The sequence below is a fragment of the Hypanus sabinus genome, chromosome 25 (genome assembly GCF_030144855.1).
Source record: "Hypanus sabinus isolate sHypSab1 chromosome 25, sHypSab1.hap1, whole genome shotgun sequence".
Classification (NCBI taxonomy): domain Eukaryota; kingdom Metazoa; phylum Chordata; class Chondrichthyes; order Myliobatiformes; family Dasyatidae; genus Hypanus; species Hypanus sabinus.
The window spans coordinates 28,241,656-28,262,080 of record NC_082730.1 but is presented as its reverse complement, the minus strand read 5'-3'; the positions used below and the strand labels follow the sequence as shown (position 1 = coordinate 28,262,080).

Sequence of the window (20,425 nt, the reverse complement as noted above, 5' to 3'; positions counted from 1 at the left end):
TTCTTCTTCTCTCTTTTCTCTCAATTCAAAAATGGCGGAGAAGAAGAAGCAACCGGAAATGCAATGCTACAAAGCAGACCAATAACAGTTGTTGCGGTCTGCGTCGCTGCAACGTGTAGTTACATTTTTGGGGAAGTGCGCATCAGGCTATGGCGTACGGGACAGCATAGGGTACATGGCTCTGCCGAACCTATGGCATAGATTCAACAGAGAAGTATAAATTGGCCTTTAGGATCTGGTGTCCAGTGCAACAGCCTCTTTAACACTTTTTGAATGTATTATTCGGAGAGAAATTGTGTATGACACAGATGCACGGAAAGTGTCTGTATTAATTTAATGGCACAATGGAAGAAATATCATTTACTTATTGTACTTATTTTTTCAGTGTATATTTTTATGAATAAAGTGTAAAAGGTTCAGAGGATTCAAGGCACACTTATTATGAAAGTATGCATGCAGTACACAACCCTGAGATTCATCTTCTCCACAGACAGCCACAAAACAAAGAAAACCCTGGAACCCGTTCAAAGAAAAAATCAACCCCCACAAGCAAAAAAACAAAAACAAATCATGCAAACAGCAACAAGAATATCAACCACCCCACGCACAACAAAAACAAATTGTACAAACAGCAACAAGTAAAAATGAACAAAAAACCCAGAATATAAAACAAAATTGAAAGAGTCCATATTCAGTTAAGCTCAGTGTTCACTATTGCAGGCCACCCGATTCAAAATCACAGCAACAGAAAAAGGAGCGACCAGTCCATATATCTCAGACCCAGAACTTCGTACCATCCTCCGACAGCATCGCAGGAGGGAAGTGGGGGGGAGAGAGAAAGAGAGAGTGAGAGAGAGAGAGAAGGCAGGGATCTTCCCTTGGCAGCACTGAGTGAGAAGGAAAGACAGACCATACACACAGACACCTTCCTCTGGCAGCAATGATCAGGGGATTGGGAGACAGCTCTGAACACTCACTTGCCTTTCATACTTGCCTCTATATTTCAATCTTTCTCATCACTTTAATTGATGAGATCAGCTAGAAGTGAAGTTGATGTTGGGCTCGTGCCCCCATCTCTAGGCTTCTTGGGCTCATGGCCATTTTCCTCCCAGAATCTTCTCCGGGATAGCAAGCCACCAGATTGCTCAATTGGCCAGAAAACACAACATCAAACTTTAGCTCTCAGGCTCCAAAAGTACCAGAATCATATTTAAAAGAAAAAGAAGATGTAAGAGAAGTGACCATCTGGAGAATGTCACCGTGGTAGCATTGTTCACAGGTCCCATCTTCTATTGAATTAAAAAAAAGAGGAGATGGCACCTTCTGTTACTTGATTTTTTTCTCTTTCCCAATTCTGACAAATGATCTCAGATTTGAAACTTTAATTGCTTCTCTGTTCACAGTTGCCGCCTGACCTATTATGTGTTTCCTGCTTTTATTTCTGATTTCCTGCATTTACATTCTTTTAGCTTTCATGAAATTCTCTAGCACCTCTCGCTGTATCCTGAGAAAACACACTTCACATCTGTATCTCTGGTATACTCATCTTAAACACAGACTCACAGACTGATAAAACAATCAGTATATATTCATATAGTTATTACAAACGTCATATTGAGCTGACATGTAAATTATAGAAATAAACTACTTAAATTTACCTGTCATGAAAATGCATGTTATTTTCAGAATTTCAGTTTTCTGTTATACGGCTGTTTCTAAAAGTTGATGTCTGTTTCTAAATCTTTAAATCTTCCAAAGAATTTAAATTTGCATCTGAACTTACCATTGGAGAAATCTATTTAATCAATTCACCAGCCAAGGAATGAATTTCCAGAAACTGTGGTCTTAAGGTCTATTGACTGGGATGGGTATCAATTAAAAGAAGTCTGGTAGTCATTACAGAGATGACCTGACTTTTCAGCCCAAACAAAATGTTAGGTTATGAAGGCAAACTGCTGTCAGCTTGGATTTCACTATAAACCAAGACTGAAATAAAACCTTTTCAGGAATTAGCATTTCCAGCCTTCTTTGGTTTAAAGCTTTTATTTCTTTCTCCCCATTTATCACCATTACACCATAATCCCTTCTCTCAACCAACTTTCACATTGCCTCCCACACTATTTTCTAACCAGAAAAATACAGAATGGAAAAGTGACCCAAGCTGAGGGTCACAGAATTGAAACATTCTCAAAGCCAATTAGAGTAGGTCACAAATTCAGGCTCAGCCAATGGCACCCACGTTTAGTAAAACAACTTTTACAAAAATTGCACAGATGTAAGGGACTAAATGCTGAAATATCCATGCAAAACCTATTTCCCTCTTAAACCTGTTTACCTCACTAGTTTTCAATCTTTTTGCATTATTTGTTTACTATTTTATATATACCTTATCGTAACTTATAGTATTTTTTTATGTATTGGACTTTACTGCTGCTGCAAAACAACAAATTTCATAACATATGTCAGTGATAATTAAACCTGTTTATTTATCGTCCAGTACTTTATGTAGTACCTTTCAGTATCAACCTCTATTTGTATTATGTCTTCCAAGTAAAGCCATTGCCAATCGAGAGGGGTTGGTGGCAGAAATTATTCCCCAAGATATTCTTTCCTCTTAAGGAAGTGCTGAGAGCATTAGTGATTTCAGGCAATTAAACTGCAGCCTGGTGTTGGGGCAGATTTATACACTGCTGGATTAGCTACTCCGGTAGCCCACAGCTGACACTATTTTTCACATGATTGAGGTTAACCAGAGTTGTTTAATGGAGAAAGCTAATTTTATTAAACTTAATTTTTTTTTACCAAACTGTGACCCAGACCTGAGCCGTACTCTGCAATGACTGTGTGTGAGGTAATTTCTGTGTTTACAGAGAGCAAGTATGTAGATACCTGGCAATCAGTCTGTCTTTTCTTTCCAAAACAAGAGCGAAGGGAGCAGCTTTTTGTTTATCTGTCTGTGCTTATGAATCGGCATTCTTTATTAACATGTCTGCATCCTCCACTTAAGTTGTTTGACAAGTATTTGAGTTATAAAAGGTTAAAGAATGCTGTTGAAACAAAATGATTCGATTGGAATTGGAGTTAATTGAGAATAGCAATAATTTCTATGTATCCTTGGAACTTTATGATAAAGTGATACTGTATGAAAAGCCTTAGAATTATGTACTTGGCTGAAAATATTCCTTGTTAGACCAATTGAGCCAAATGAAATGTTCACAAATTAAATCATTGAAGAGATAGTGAGAAAATCATGAAACAAATAAAAATATCTATATTGACAAAGACGGAGAACAACAGGACATTTTGGTTCAATGGGAGCCCATGTTCCCCATTTTGCCTCTATTGTCTCCAGTGGACTAGCCATGGCTTAACTTGCACTATTGCCTCATATTCAGAAAACTGCGGATGTAAGCTCCCTTTTCAGTAATTTGAGCACTTAAGCCAGTAAATGAAGTGCTGAGGGAAGTCTATACAGTCAGGATATAACATTTTAGGTAAGAAACTGAAATGAGGCTCTGTTCCCCCAGAACACTAATAAACAATCTCCTAGAAAATAGATTAGGTGTGATTCTTTTGTTGCTCAATCAAAAAAAATCATTAAAATATTATTAATAAGAGATTCTGCAGATGCTGGAAATCTCGTGCAACACACACACACACACACACACATCAGTGGAGGAGAATAAACAGTCGATGTTTTGGGCTGAGACCCTTCATCAGGTCTAGAAAGGAAGGGGGAAGAAGCCAGAATAAGATGGTGGAGGAGGGGATGAAGTACAAGATGGCAGATGGTAAGTGGAACTGGGTGAGGGGGAAGATGCGTGGGTAGGGGAAGGTGGATAAAGTTAGAAGCTGGTGGGAAGTGGTAGGTAGAAGAGGTGAAGGGCTGATCGGAGAGGACAGTGGACCATGAAGAAAGGGAAGGAGGGGTATGTGAGAAGAGATGGGTTAAGAGAGGAATCAATGGGGATTAGAAAAATTGAGAAGGGGAGTGGGAAGAAATTATGGGAAATTTGTGAAACTGTCTGCGTAACCTCCAACCTGATGACATGAACATCAATTTTCTAAACCCAGTAATTCCCCCCATCTTCTTATTCTGGTTTCTTCCTGTTTCTTTTCCAATCCCGATGAAGGGTCTCAGCCCAAAATGGCAACTGTTTGACCCTATCAATAGATGCTGCTTGACTTGTTGAGTTCCTTCAACACTTTGTGTATATTAATTCAAATATTATTGGCTACTTTCCTCATGTAAGTAACCCCAATAATTTTTTAATTAATACATAATTTCTGAATTGATTGCAGCATTCACTCATATTGAAAAATAACAGTTTGTTGGTTGTGAAGAGCTTTAGGGTTCCATGGGGTTATGAACTTTACGTAAATACCACTTCATTCTCTCTGAAACTTTTCTGTATGCTCTTTATGAGTTGCCTCAGGATGTCAAGGTAACTAAAGTGGGACGGGAAGCATTGGGTAGGAAAGCAGAAGGTGTAAATCCTTAGGTGTTGGAAGGGAAGTTAGTTTGCTTTTTCCATTTGCGGCATCCAGGACATTTTCAAGGAGCGATGCCTAGAAAAGGCGGCATCCATCATCCAGGACATGCCCTCTTCTCATTGCTACCATCAGGAGGAGGCACAGGAGCATGAAGGCACACATTCAATGATTTAGTAACAGCTTCTTTTCCTCTGCCATCTGAGTTCTGAATGGACATTGAACCCATGAACATTACCGCACTTATTTAATTTAACCTTTTTTAAATGATATATAATTTTACTGTGATTTAGCTTTTATTATTACATATTTCAATGTACTGCTGTCACATAACAACAAATTTCATGACATATGCCAGTGATATTAAACCTGATTCTGATGAAGAGTTTGAATCCAACGTCTGCTTTGATAAAATGTAAAGCCAATCAGTGGGTGAATATTTTATGCAGCTGCTATGCCACTGACCTGAGCTTGTTGGAACACGAATTGTGGAACACAGTTAGACATGCTTTGCCAAATTTACTATATCATGGAACTCATTTGTCTCAGTGGCAACCTGTGGGGAAGGAGAACTTGTTTGTACAAGGGGTGAGGTACCCCTTCCTCCTAGAAGAAACACAACTGGGGGCAAACACAACCACTTCACGACTTACTGAGGGGCTTCGCCACCGGTGCATATTGTGAGCAGTGTCGAGGATAGAAGAGGAAACGAAGGCGATCTACAGCAGACTCAGGACGGACATTACGTTAGATAAGTAATGTATTGCTTAAGTTCCCTCAAGCACTGAATAAATAGATTAGTGGTTTAACGTTATTGTGCATCTTTTATTTCTCTCACTACCCGATCTCAAATTGAGCCTAAGACTCATATTGCCATTCATTAACATAAAGACTGGTATTTCTATAGCAGTTTTGAAATTCACAATGGCCTAAAATAAAGCACTTTGTAAAGTACCATAAAATTAAAATGCCTTTTCTTGAAACAGCTCCGATTGTAATTTCATATCTTATCTCGGTTATGTAAACGTGCCTGGAAGTATCACCCTGACACACACTGCCCAGTTCTCACAATGTTTACACTTACTTGCAGTGCTGTATACAGAAACACAGTAACTGGAGATGACTTGTTGTCTCAGGCTCTTGAAATCTCTAAACATAAATTGAAATGAATCATTTCTGACTTTTATTTTCATCTGAACCGTCTACTTGGTGGCCCAGCTAGTGGAGCCACTATCCTATAGTCCCCCAGTGACTGGGTTCATTTCTGATATCCACTGTGCTCTGTATGGAGTTTGTATGTTCTCGCTGAGACCAGGCGAAATTCCTCCAAGTGCTCCAATTTCATCCCACAAAGATCAAAGTTCAAAAGTTCAAAGTAAATTTATTATCGGAGTATGTATACCACATCCTCCAAGAGGACCACAGCCTTACCATGGTTTGGAGGCTTGAGTGCCTCAATGACATGGAGAGCTATGCTGGCTGGAGTCAGGGTTTTATTCTTTGGCTCTTAGTAGGGTCACCCATGCCAGACAGGTCAAAGGGTAAAGGCCAAACTGAGAATGGTCCACTGGTCCCCCGGATTTGGGGGTTCAGCTCAGAGCTAACAACCCTGACTGGTAAAGCAAAGTTGTTGTGGAAACAACAATAAAGAATCCTTCAGCATCTGAATGGCCAAGGACAAAGAGAGATGGAGGAGCTTATTTGCAGCCCAAAATGCCAGTGGAGTAATCAGCAATAGGTAATGTATACAATGCCGACCAGTGGGGTAGCGGCAAGAGCACTGGACTTTGAGAAGAATGGTCCCAAATTCAAAACCAGCTGGCTCTTTACATGCTTTCCATTGGTTCTAGTTTGAGCATTGAGCTAGCAACTCGGCCTCGTAAAAAATAGTCGAATGCTATGGAACCGGCAGAAATGTTCCCCAAAGCACCACAAGGCACGAAAAGGGACAACAAACAACAACGATACCATATACAACACTGAGATTAATTTTCCTGCAGGAACGCACAGGAAAATAAAGAAGTACAGTTAGAATCCACAAAAACCCATGCACAACAAAGATCCAATGTGCAAAAAAGTAACCAAATAACACATAGAGTCCCCGAACGTGAGTCCACAGTCTGCGGAGTCAGTTCAGTACTGAGGCAAATGGATCTAGTCCAGGAGCCCAATGGCTGCAGGCAGCAACTGATCCTGTTTGTAATGTTGTGGGACCCAAGACTCCTGCCCCTCCCACCCGGTGGCAACAGCAAGAAGAATGAGATTCAGAATCAGGTTTATTATCACTGGCATGTGTCGTGCAATTTATTACCTTAGCGGCAGCAGTACAATGCATACAGGATGGAATAGAAAAACAAAGTAAGTCAGTTACAGCAAATATATGCATATGGAAGAGTTAAATTTAAAATAGTGTGAAAACAGAAATAATATTAAAAAAAAAGTGAGGTAGTGTTCATGGGTTCAATGTCCATTTAGGAATCGTATGCCAGAGGGGGAGAAGCTGTTTCTGAATTGGTGAGTATGTGCCCTTAGGCTTCTGTACCTCCTTCCTGACGGTACCAACGAGAAGGGGGCATGTACTGGGTGATGGGGGTCCTTAATAATGGACGCCGCCTTTCTGAGGCCCCTCTCCTTGAAAATGTCCTGGATATTACGGAGGCTAGTACCCGAGAGAGCACTGACTAATTTAAAGACTTCCTGTAGCTCCTTTCGATCCTGTGCAGTTACACCCCCTCCCATCATACCCATACCAGAGGGTGAAGCAGCCTGTCAGAACGCCATGGTACTTCTGTAGAAGTTTTTAGTGTTTTTGAGGTGACAAACCAAATCTCCTCAGACTCCTAATGAAATATAGCTGCTGTTGTATCCCCATTGCAGCTGCATCAATATTTTGGGTACAGATTAGATCCTCTGAGATTTCCCAGGAGTTTGAAAACTGCTCACTCTCTCCACACCTGATTCCTCTATGAGGATTGGTTTGTGCTCCCTCATCTTATCCTTTCTGGTCCACAATCAGCCCTTTGGTCTTGCTGACATTGAGTGCAAGGTTGTTGCTGCAACACCACTCAACTAGCTGGTATATCAAGCTCCTGTACACCCTCTCGTCTCCATCTGAGATTCTTCCAACAATGGTTGTATCGTCAGCAAATTTATAGATGGCATAGCCCAGACTCATGGGTTTAGAGAGAGTAGAGCAGTGGGCTAAGCACACACCCCCGAGGTGCCCCAGTATTGATCATCAGCGAGTAGGAAATATTACTACCAGGTTGCACAAATTGTGGTCTTATTGTTAAGAATTCAAGGTTCCAGTTAGGAATTCAAGGATCTAATTGCAGAGTGTGGTACAAAGGCCAGCTTATCGATCAAGACTCTGAGAAAGAAGGTGTTAAACATCGAGAAGCAGATAGGGAGACAGATTCTGGAAAGGACTAATAATAATAGTTGGGTTGTTGTAGTGGGAGATTTTAATTTCCTAAATATTGATTGGCATCTCTCTAGAGTGAGGGGTGTAGATGGGGTGGAGCCTGTTAGGTGTGTTCAGGAAGGTTTCTTGACACAATATGTAGATAAGCCTACAAGAGGAGAGGCTGTACTTGATCTGGTATTGGGAAATGAACCTGGTCAGCTGTCAGGTCTCCCAGTGGGAGAACATTTTGGAGATAGTGATTGCAATTCTATCTCCTTTGTCATAGCATTGGAGAGGGACAGGAACAGACAAGTTAGAGAAACATTTAATTGGAGAAAGGGGAAACATGAGGCTATCAGGCAGGAACTTGGAAGCATGGGTTAGTAGGATGGTTCATCTGACCCTGGTCAGACCCCACTTGGAGTACTGTGCTCAGTTCTGGTCGCCTCACTACAGGAAGGATGTGGAAACCATAGAAAGGGTGCAGAGCAGATTTACAAGGATGTTGCCTGGATTGGGGAGCATGCCTTATGAGAATAGGTTGAGTGAACTCGGCCTTTTCTCCTTGGAGTGACGGAGGATGAGAGGTGACCTGATAGTGGTGTACAAGATGATGAGAGGCATTGATCGTGTGGATAGTCAGAGGCCTTTTCAGGTCTGAAATGGCTAGCATGAGAGGGCTCAGTTTAAGATGCTTGGAAGTAGGTACAGAGGAAATGTCAGGGTTAAGCTTTATGCAGAGAACGGTGAATGCATTGAATGGGCTGCTGGCAGCAGAGGTGGAGGTGGAAACGATAGGGCCTTCTAAGAGACTCCTGGATAGGTACATGGAGCTTAGAAAAATAGAGAGCTATGGGTAACCCTAGATAAGGTCATGTTCGGCACAGCTTTGTGGGCTAAAGTGCCTGTACTGTGCTGTAGTTTTTCTATGGTTCTAAACACTGATCTATAGTCGAGGAACAGAAACCTGATACAGTATAGGTGTTTATATTGTCCAGGTGAACTAGGGTGAGAGGTAGACTAGTCAAACGCAAACAGATGGGACAGGCTCAGTTGGGAATCTTGACTGGCACAGAGTAATGGGGATGAGTACTGATTTGTTTTCTGCTCATGGGCCTCAACACTTCCATCTGGCTTGGAGCCCGCCCCAGTAATGGCCAGCCTTCGTCTTCAAGGTGCTGTACTTGATTCCAGAGATTCAAGTTCACTGAATTCTTCAGGAGATCATAAAATCACTAGTTTGCTCAGAGCAGATGTTTCAAAAGTACTTTGCTTAAACGGAAAATATAAGTTGTGGATTGCAGTGATTGTATTTTAATGATCATAGTTCAGAAGAAGTATATCCTGTAGTTTTGTGAGATGCCCATAAATCATCACCATATATTGTCAGTGCCATCTTGGATACTGCAGCGAGATTGTTTAATTGGCTGTATAAATTGCCTGTAATGTGTATGCTAGTGGCAGAATCTGTGGGGAGTTGGTGAGAACGAGAGTAGAATAAAACAATGGGATTCATGTACAATTAGTGTAAATGGACGGTTGCTGGTCAATTTGCTTCTATTGGACAGAGTGGCCTGTTTCTATTCTGTATGAATCTATAACTTAATCAATTCAGAAAAAATGGCTGCTGTAATTTAGCTCTTATGCAATCAGCTACTTTATGGTTAGGTGATCACTCGCCTCATCACAGGACAATTTACAATGACTATTTAACCTGCTTGCCAGTACATCTTTGGACTGTGGGAGGAAATCAGAGAACCCAGGGGAAACCCACACAGTCATGGGATGAACATACAAGGACTTTATAGACGGTGCTGGAATTGAACTCTGAACTCTGATGCTGTCGTGTTCTTTATATGTACCGTGGGTTACTCATAAAGACACATATTCTGGAAGAACATAACTAGAACTTTTATTTAACACCAAACAGCAACCGTGCAACAGCAACAGCCATACAAGCTTCTCGATCATTCTGTCAGTTCCGCGCATGCTCACAACTCGGTCTAATCACGTTCTGACACGTGACACATGATATCACCACATCTTCCTTTCCTTAAAAAGAAAACAATTAGCAACATTAATCAAAATAAATACATAATTTAACATGTCTCTAATAGTCTCTCTGGGGGTTTACGAACACAAGTAGACCTTCGAAGTGGTTCACACAGTTCTTGTGTTTCATTGTTATTTTCATGTTTTGCCTGGTCTGCATCAGTTAACTGAAACTCTGAAGGTGGCTCTTTCTTGAGGTCTTTGCGATTTCTTCTTAGCATTGATCTTTCTTCTGTTTGCACCATGTATGATCTGGGTTATACTTCTTCAAGTAATAGACAATAGGTGCAGGAGTAGGCCATTCGGCCCTTTGAGCCTGCACTGCCATTCATGGCTGATCATCCACAATCAGTATCCGTTCCCGCCTTCTCCCATATCCCTCGACTCCACTATCTTTAAGAGCTCTATCTAACTCTTTCTTGAAAGCATCCAGAGAATTGGCCTCCACTGCCTTCGGATACAGAGCATTCCATAGATCCACAACTCTCTGGGTGAAAAAGTTTTTCCTCAACTCCATTCTAAATGGCCTATCCCTTATTCTTAAACTGTGGCCTCTGGTTCTGGACTCCCCCAACATCAGGAACATGTTTCCTACCTCTAGCATGTCCAATCCATTAACAATCTTATATGTTTCAATCAGATCCCCTCTCACCCTTCTAAATTCCAGTGTATACAAACCCAGTCGCTCCAATTTTTCACCATATGACAGTCCTGCCATCCCAGGAATTAACCTCGTGAACCTACACTGCACTCACTCAATAGCAAGAATGTCCTTCTTCAAATTTGGAGACCAAAACTGAACACAGTACTCTAGGTGGGGTCTCACCAGGGCCCTGTACAACTGCAGAAGGACCTCTTTGCTCCTATATTACACTCATAATTCCCCTTGTTATGAAAGCCAACATGCCATAAGCTTTCTTCACTGCCTGCTGTACCTTCATGCTTACTTTCAGTGATTGATGTACAAGAACACCTAGATTTCATAGCTTTCTGTGCCCATGTGTTCATTTTGTCTTGTATCCTCAATTCATCTCCTTGGTACAGTTCAGGAAATGGACGAGAACATCTGTCAAGGTATGTTTTCTGCGTTGCTTTGTGTTCATCTTTCCATCCTTTCACTTGTTCACCTTCCTCTGTTCTCAGAAGGCTCTCATTTATTGGCAGACTGGATCTCAAATGGCGACCAATAATGTGCTGAGCAGGCGAAAATCCACAATGTTCCTGCACACATGACTTTTTTCTTTCAAATGCTGTCTCACTCTGTCGATTTTGCCAACGTATTATTATATTTCTTGATATATTCGCATTTTTTTACAGCATTTACATTGCAGTTTTTGACAAAAAGCTCTTCAACCTGCAACGTCACGGTCACAGAAGCTTTGCAAAGCACCAAAGCTTTTTCAAAATTTAAATCTTGCTCTCTCAACAGCCTTTCTCTCATAGCATTATCTCAAATGCCACAAACAATTCTATCTTTAATGAGAGAGTCCGTGAGCAATCCAAACTCACATGTTCTACTACGCTTTCTTAACTCCGTAACATACTGATCAATTGTTTCAGCAGCTCTCTGCGCACATATGAAGAAATTATATCGCTCATACGTTAAGTTGCACTTAGGTATACAAAATACTTCAAAGCTGTCCATTATTGATTTTAAATTGAAATTATCTCCATCTTCAAAGACAAAATTATTATATACCTCTACCACTTCATTCCTGATTACACGGAGCAAAAACGCAACTTTGTTTTTTTACGATCTTTCTTCATAATCGAACTCCGGTATGTACAGTTCAAACTGTTGCTTGAATATCCTCCAGTTCTCAGCTACATTGCCAGTCAGCTGAAGTTTTGATGGGAGTTGTTACCCTTCCATTTTACTGTCTACAGTTCAAAATTTTTTCTTTTTTTCGATTATCTTCAAAACTCGATTCTCCTATGTCATTCTTCCAGAACCACTCCTGGCACCATGTTATGTTACTTCTGTTTAAATGTACCCTGCGTCAACAATGAAGAATCACATTCTGGAAGAATTAGAGAACTTTTATTTACAGTAATAAACAAACATGTCTTAACCCAGCCACGTGCTGGAACATTCTAGCAAATCTGCGCATGCTCAGTACTCTGTCCAATCATGTACTGGTACATCACCACAGATACCTCGAGCTGTAATATTGTCACTCTAACCATTGCACTACTGTAGTGCCCTATGCCTAATAATAGGCTTGCCAGCAAGGTCTGCTTGTCATAAGTTAATGAAAACCTTTGTTAGAAGCGAGAATACTTTCTGTAATGTATTTGGTAATTTTTTGACTGTTTTGCACTGTAATGTCTAATCGTCCTGAGAACAAATCATTCATATAAATCAAGACAAAGCACCAGCTGAAATTTCATAACAAAAGTGAAAATGAATTGCTGTAAAAGGACGGCAGAAGTTCAAACAGGAATGGTCAATGGAAAAATTCAATATGTTAGTCATCAGGTAAATGAGCTAAAACATAAGTGGACTCAAAAACATGACAGAAATGCTAGCAAGGAGTAACAAATGATAATAACAGAAATTTACTGCACGAATGGAGGATAAAACTGTGTACGATATGGAACAGCAGATGAAATTTGCTTGGAATGTTTTCAAAAGCAAAGTACAGTCTGGATTCAGAGTTGTTATGGAAAAGCTCAACATGTTACAGCTTTTGATGTACTTTGAATCATCTGTGGAGTCCCAAGTTAACAAAGCAAAAGTATTTTTTGCAGCAAAATCAAAAGCTGTAAAAGAAGAGGAAATGTATAGTGTTTTGCTGAAAATTGTATGAAAAGCTTGCTTTTTACTGTGCTTTATTATTTAGGAACATCCATGTATCTCAATGAGCACAAACTTCAGAAGTTAAAGCAAACCAGTTTTGGTAAAATTAAATTGAAAACAGGACACAAAGCTTTATGGGTAGGAAATACATACAGTCAAACCATGTCCAATGTATTTGAGATTTTCAGAAAAAGAACGATGAAGAATTGGTGAAGATGTCTCTGCGCCAGTGAAATACAGATCAGGAAATCAATCCATCTGGGAGAAGCTAAAGTTGGTTCCAGAGGAATTTGTGGACCTGGGTTACTTCTTTCAGTTTATCTACAAAAAAATTTAAATCTACTGATCCGATGTCCCTATTTTCCCCACGTCAAGGTGGCTGGGGTCCTGTTAGAGCCCATAATCTACATTTGCACTCAATCTCTGTTCTTCACAGGCTGTGAGTTCTCACTTTCAAAACTGGCCAAGCAGCCTGGCCCTTTGGTATCTCCAGGAGCAGCTTGGAGGACACGCGCCTTCGGGGTGCAGGCCCTTGAATGACCCGATTCCTCACCAATGCCGCCAACTGAAGTGTTGCGGGAGATCGAAACATTGAAGCAGTGTCCGCAGTTGTCAGAAGCCTCTGCACTCCAGTAATCTCTCTCTCCTCTCTCTCTTTCTCTATTCTGAATGAGTGACTGCTGGCTCTGTGTTGGGGAAACTTGCTGCAGATTGTAACATTGAAAAACAGAGCTGCTGGCCTCCCCTTCTGCTGTGGCAGGAGTGATATCTCTCTGGAGAGAGAGAGAGAGAGCCTGTCTGAGATGGCCAAGTGTTGGGATGGACAATAGTTTTTGACAGACTGTAGATCAGGGTCTCTGGGGGGCCAGCTATCGCTTGTATGGTGAGTGGTGATTTGGGGCTTTTGCTGGAGCAAGTGGGGGGAGGGTTGATGCTTGAGCGTGGGAAGCGAGAGGGGGCTTTGGGTTTGTAATATTTCTCTGTCATTCATTTCTTGTGTTTTTTTTCTCTCTGTTTTGTGAATGTCCACAAAGAGTAAGAATTTCAGGTTATATACTGTATACACCCTCTGATATTAAATTGAACCATTGAACCATTAACAGGGCATATTGAGAAAAAATTACACGACAGGAAATGCATTCAGATAATAAATTATGGAAGTTTTGGCCAACATCTGGGAGAGAACCATCACAACTTGCAGCCTAGGTGTTGACTCCACTCTTGATGATGACACCAGCAAAGACCAATCCAGAGCAGCGGGATGATTTTCCAACACCTTAGCCATTTCATCAACCCTAATACCAGGCTGTTATTATTACAAAGAAATTCTTGGCAAAAATCAAGATGGTAATATAAACGTAGAGGGATATTTTTGTTTCTTTCATGGTAATACATCAAGCAGAGCAAACAGGATGGGCTGAATGGTCTAACTGTGCTCCTATGGCATTGGTCTTAATATGCACAAGTATCGGATGAAAGGTCACACCAGATTTTATTGTGTTTTCTTTTTCTCTATGCTGACTGCTCTGTTGTCTGTCTGTAATGGTTTCTGATGTTATTTCACACTTCCAACACTTGATGTAGTCTTTCGACTTTTGCATTGCAGCTTCTCCAAGGATCGTCACCTTGTCACGCTGAAATCTCGAGAGCAATGTCGTGTGGACCTTAGCCACGATAGGTTCACCCATGGCATTAAGGTAAAGGAGGAGGTTCCAGACAGAGCCATCCAAAGAATACAGTTGTGATAATTTGCAAAAGAAACTTAATTCACTACCTGACAAGTGGGATAATCTATAATTTCCATAACAAAAGCCACTTGTTGCACACAGCACTCCATAGCTGCCAACAATTTCAGAACTTTCAGACACTTTGAAGTCTGCTGTGCCATAATGCTGGGTTCCTAATCAATGCCTGTGGTAAAATGTGAATTTCTACTGTTTTCCCACCAATAAAACTGTGAAATAGCTGGGAAAATACAGTTTAGGGAAAATACAGACTGGATGACTTCATTCAGAGAACCAGATGGAAAAAAGTAAATTAGGCTTCAGGAAGTGAACATCTTTAAATGGATTATGTTGATTTAAGTACATTTAGCTGTTATAAATATTTTCTTGGATTATAATTATTTACATTTTTGTATTGTTAAATAATTTTAAACACTTCTTGATGATATGTGGTATTTAAAATAGGTTTTTTTATTCATGAGTGTGAATATTCCTGAGGGATTTGCAAACTACAAAGGCCTTGCATCCTCAGGCCTTGGTTAATCACGTCAGAGCCCGTTTCCTTGAGGAAGCTCTTGATGGAGCACCCACTCAAGGTAAGTGGTGGTTTAGTAAGTAGGTCAGCAGTTTAGTGTGGGCGGTGGACTGATCCAAGGAGACTGTGAGCCATTATTTAAAGAATATGCAGGAATTTCCAATGAAACGCCACTTTCACCAACATTTTCTTTTGCTATGAAAAATATACCTCCCTAGAGGATTAGCTAGATTTTTCTGTTCAGTTTAGATTCAATCTTTTTCTTAACTCAATTATGATGTCTGTATAAGTGTCCTTAAGTGAGTTGTATGTGAAACAGATACAAGTGCATAACACAATAAGACATTAGAGTAGAATTAGCTTATTTGGCCCAACAAGTCCTCTCTGCCATTCCATCATGGCTGATTTAATCATCCCTCTCAACCCCATTTTCCTGCATCCCATCCACAACCTTTAATTCCTTTATAAATCAAGAACCTATCAAACTCTGCTTTAAATATACCCATTGACTTGACCTCCACAGCCATCATCCCAATGAATTCCACAGATTCACCACACTCTGGCTAAAGAAATTCCTCCTTATCTCTGCATGCTGAGGCTGTGCCCTCTGGTCCCAGATACCTCCAGAGCAAACATCGCCTCCACATCCACTCTATCCAGGCTTTTCGATGTTTGTTAGGTTTCAAAGAGATCCCCCGCCTCATCCTTCTTAACTCCAGTGAGGACAGGCCCAGAGTCATCATACACTCCACATACAATAACACATGTAATTAATATGTCATTAATGGTAGGGTGACCACTCAGATAGAGTATAACTTTCTCTTAAGGGGTTGTCGATTGGTAGGTCACTAAGTAGTGATAGAAACCAATCCAGCATCCACATAAGGGTGGATTCCTTTAAGGGAGAATGCTTGTATGTGACTTTGCTTAATGTCGGCAGGCTGATGCAGGAGCAGCCACCATGTCATCCTTGAAAAATCGGGGTCAGGGTCCATTGGCATGGAAAGCAAGACAACTGGCATTGAGATGTGTCACCATCTTCCGCAAGCTCCACCAGTAATGACTTGGTTGGATCGCTCTTTGTCTGGAACCTCCCCCTTGTCCTTAATGCCATGGGTGACCCTACCAGGATCGAAGCACCAGAAGTCTAAACTCCATTTACCTCAGGATCTCGGGAACTCACGACCCCCTCCACCGTGACAAGGTGAGAATCCTCGGAGAAGATGCCGTTAATACCTCTGAAACCATTTGACTGTTTTCCCCAGGGTCAATAATTAGTCGTGTGTTTTACTGAAAGCTTCCACATAAGAAGCACAAGATCAGGAGACTTCCGAAAGGTTCGATGTACACATCAAACATGGCGCCAGGCCAAACAGGAAATGTGTGCCTTTTTAAGGAGCCTCATCCTGCTGAAAGAAAAGACAACACAACACATCCTCCTGACGTGCAGAGCTGCCTGCAAGATCATATTTGGCGACAGAGCAACTATCAGTCTTGGCTAAGCCACAGTCGTTTTAAGATCACACATTTTTCTGTTGGCAGCTGCGATCAATTCAGACAAATAAGTCCATCATCATTGTAATTTAGCTGGAGAACAATGTGCATGCATAATCTCCATCTGTTCAATTATCCTGAATGCTTGAATTCAGTCCAAATTGAGTTAAATTTTATTCTGCAATTTCATAGACCTGTTTCAATAATTTACCTTATAACATGACTATCCATTTTACATGTCAAAAACATTGGTTGAGGTACTGATTATACATTTTTCAATAATTTCTGTCTCAAATGCTGTGTTGATTGCACTGTGGAGGTTAATTTGATCCCAGCCAGTGCAGGAGCAGAGGATGACTGGATCCTGGTTACTCTGTAGTGACATCTGCTGGACAATTTACTTGTAGGACAATGGTTGCGATCAAGCGACCAGATTGCACTGGAGAAATTATAACAAAATATCTCTGATAGTCAGAGAAAGTTGACAGAATTACAAAAAGCATTAAAGAAAACAATGTTTGCACTCTAAATGAAAATAAATACTTAAAAATATTACAGTGAGTATTATATCACCAATTTCACTTCCCAGTTTCACAGGGTCTGTAATCATATCTAAATGAAAAAAGATGGATTACTTTCTTAAGTGATTCCATGCCAAGAGGGGCCAGATGTGAAGTGCTTCATGCCCTGATCTTTAGCATGCCAGTGCTCTGCTGCTGGAATTACTGGTGGAATTATTCAGCAAGTCAGGCAGCATCTGTGGAGAGAGAAACAGGGTTAATTTTTCATGTCAATGACCCTTCACTATTTGTGCTGGTTCTTTGGTTAGGAACAAGCAGTTGTACTTTGCTGAAAAAAAAAATGGCAGATAAGTTGCTTCTTGAAGTTTGAGAAGCAAGAGTTTGCCCAAGAGCACAAGAGCACACAGGGGAAAATAAAGGGCAAGAAGACGCTACTTGGCTCCTGAAGTCTGGCTCATTGCTTTATCTCTGGCCTCAATTCCTCTTCAGTGCCAGTTCCAAAAAGGTTATAATACCTTACTATTTATAAAATCTGTCTACCTTTTCTTTAAGTACTCCCTGAGATCTGACTTCAGCAGCTCTCCGAGAATTGTTTCCTATTGTGGACGAGTCTAGGACCAGAAGGCACAGCCTCAGAATAGAAGAGCATCCCTTTAGAACAGAGGAGGATGAATTTCTTTAGCCAGAGGGTGGTGAATCTGTGCAAGCCAAGTCTCTGATTATATTTAAAGTGAAGGTTGATAGGTTCTTGATTAGTCAAGGCATCAAAAGTTACATGAAGGATAATAAATCAGCCATGATAGAATGGTAGAACAGACTCAATGGGCCTAATGGCCTAATTCTGCTCCTATGTCTTATGGTCTTACAGCGAAATCCATAGAGTTACCACCTTTTGCAAGAAGAAATTATTATACAACTTACTTTTAAACGCTCAGCTCTTACCTTTCGGCTACACATGTTCCTTGTTTCAGTCTCTTGTACAAGAGGAAACATCTCAACATTTGGCTTTTCATATCCCCTTTGAACTGTATACACGTTCATCCCTCATTCTCTCAAAGTCCAATATATTTCTTTAACTGTACTTGACAGTACTATGCTTACATCCCAGGAGTTAGCTGAGCGAATCTCTTCCATACTGCCTCCAGTGTTAGTATATCCTTTAATAAGTATGATGATCAAATCCTGTATTTTAGGTCAGCCTCACCAACACCCTGTACAATCACAAAAATGCTCTTCTAATCCAATATGACATTTGTCTTTCTAACCACTGGCTTCACTTATAACCACATAACAACTACAGCACGGAAGCAGGCCATCTCGGCCCTTCTAGTCCGTGCCGAACACTTCCTCTCACCTAGTCCCACCGACCTGCACTCAGCCCATAACCCTCCATTCCTTTCCTGTCCATATACCTATCCTCACTTCTTGCGTTTCATGCACAAGAACACTTAAATCCCTCTATATTCCACTCATTTATGGTGTCTTACCCTTTAGGTCAGTTTTCTGATACCTGCTACATGACCTCACGTTTTCATACATTAAACTCCATATGCCAAGATTTTGTCTACCCACAACCCATCTGTATCCTGCTGAAGAGCCCAAATATCCTCATTGCAGTCTGCCTCCCATGCATGTTCGTGCTCTCAGCAAACTTGAATGCACACTGTCCCCTCCTCCATGTCATTAATATAGATAGTACATAACTGAGGGCCAAAAACTGATCCGTGTGGGACTTGGCTAGTTACATCCTTCTACCCAGAAACAGACTCATTTATGTCAACTGTCTTCTATGATGAAGTTTCCAATCCATATTAATACTTATCCCAATACCATGAGCTCTTTCTGTGTACTAACTTCTTTCACGGCACCTTATCAAATACTTTCTGGCACTCCAGGTACTATTTGTCTACACGTTCCCCTCCACTGCCTCTGCTTATTTTTTTACTCCCTCGCATTGTGGGATGGATGCAAGATTTAAATAAATTCAAATTTACATCCTCGAAGGACTATTAACAATAGTGGTTCTGGTCTCCATAAAGATAGGAATTCAGAAGTTGCATTTCACCGTGCAAGATTCAAGATTAGCTGATATAATTTCCAGTACGCAAGTATAAAGGAAAACAAAATAATTGTTTCTTTGGATCTGAAGCAGCACAAAAAAAACAATAAAATAAAGAACATAATAATAATAAAAACATATAAATACAATACAGAAGGTAACTTATATTCATAGATTGATTGTATGTCCATAAAGCAAGGCACAAGAGTATCTGTACATGAGGTGACTCTGACATAATGGTGGTGGCTTGTGGTGGAGTGGGGGTTCAGTGGGTGGAGGTGTTGATCAGCCTTACTGTAGGCTATCTCTCACAAAGCAGGCAACACTGACAACTTAAGGTAATTTTCTACTATCTATGGAAGGAACTTTCCCAAAGATCCTGCATCAGGTCTGAAGAAACTGAAGGACCATTGCTCTTCTTACTTCAAAGGAAGAGAACAGCAATGTGAGACTTGAATGCTGGATTGGTAACTTAAGTATATATTTCTAAATATTTCCAGGACTTTTTTACCTAAAATGAATGGTCAGTTTCGGTTTTGTGAGGTTCTCAGGAATATTTCAGGGTGCTTATTGACGTTTAGTTTAGGTTTACTTAGTTCTTAAAATATTTTTGAAAGGCTTTTAATTTTTTTCAACATTGCTGTATCTTTCTCTTGTGGAGCAACACACACAAAATGCTGGAGGAACTTAGCCGGCCAAATAGCATCTGTGGAAAAGAGTAAGCAGTCGACGTTTTGGGCCTAGACCCTTCATGGGTCCTGATGAAGGGTCTTGGCTCGAGGCATTGACTGCTTTCTCATTTCCATAGATGCTGCCTGGCCTGCTGAGTTCCTCCAGCATTTGGTATGTGTTGCTTAGATTTCCAGCGTCGGCAGATTTTCTCTTTTGTGATTGGACTACTGACTGCAAAGTCTCTTCCAGGATGCCGAGCCTGAAGAAGTTTAAATTAGCTCTGATGAAAGGTCTTGGCCTGAAACACCAACTGTTCATTCACTTCCATTCATCCAGCATTTTGAACGTGTTACTCCACATTATTACTTACTGCCTGTTACACTGTTGGCACTTTGGGCACAATGAAGGTCCTTCATCTCTGTCTGTCCATACCGTCACACACAGATATAGAAGGATTCTTCAGTGGTGTTTACATAGCAATTTTTTTTTTGCCCAGTCAGGGTTGTTAGCCCTGATCTGAATCCCTGAAACGGAAGTACTAGTCGACCACTCTTAGTCAGGCCTCTACCCTTTCACCTATTTGGCATGGGTAACCCTACCAAGAGTTGAAGCAGAATGCCCTGACTCCAGCCACCATAGCTCTCCAGGACCTTAAGCAAACTTCCAAACCC

The 20,425-nt window shown here is 40.8% G+C and overlaps 1 protein-coding gene across 1 annotated transcript in view; it reads right to left on the bottom strand.

The window, feature by feature from the left end:
• LOC132381132 (semaphorin-3D-like) overlaps positions 1 to 20,425 on the bottom strand; it is a 132,612-nt gene that overhangs the window by 102,955 nt on the left and 9,232 nt on the right. Inside the window, exon 2 of the mRNA XM_059950396.1 lies at positions 17,138 to 17,259. The gene's annotated coding sequence lies outside the window, so the exon portion shown is untranslated. The remainder of the gene's footprint in view (positions 1 to 17,137; positions 17,260 to 20,425) is intronic.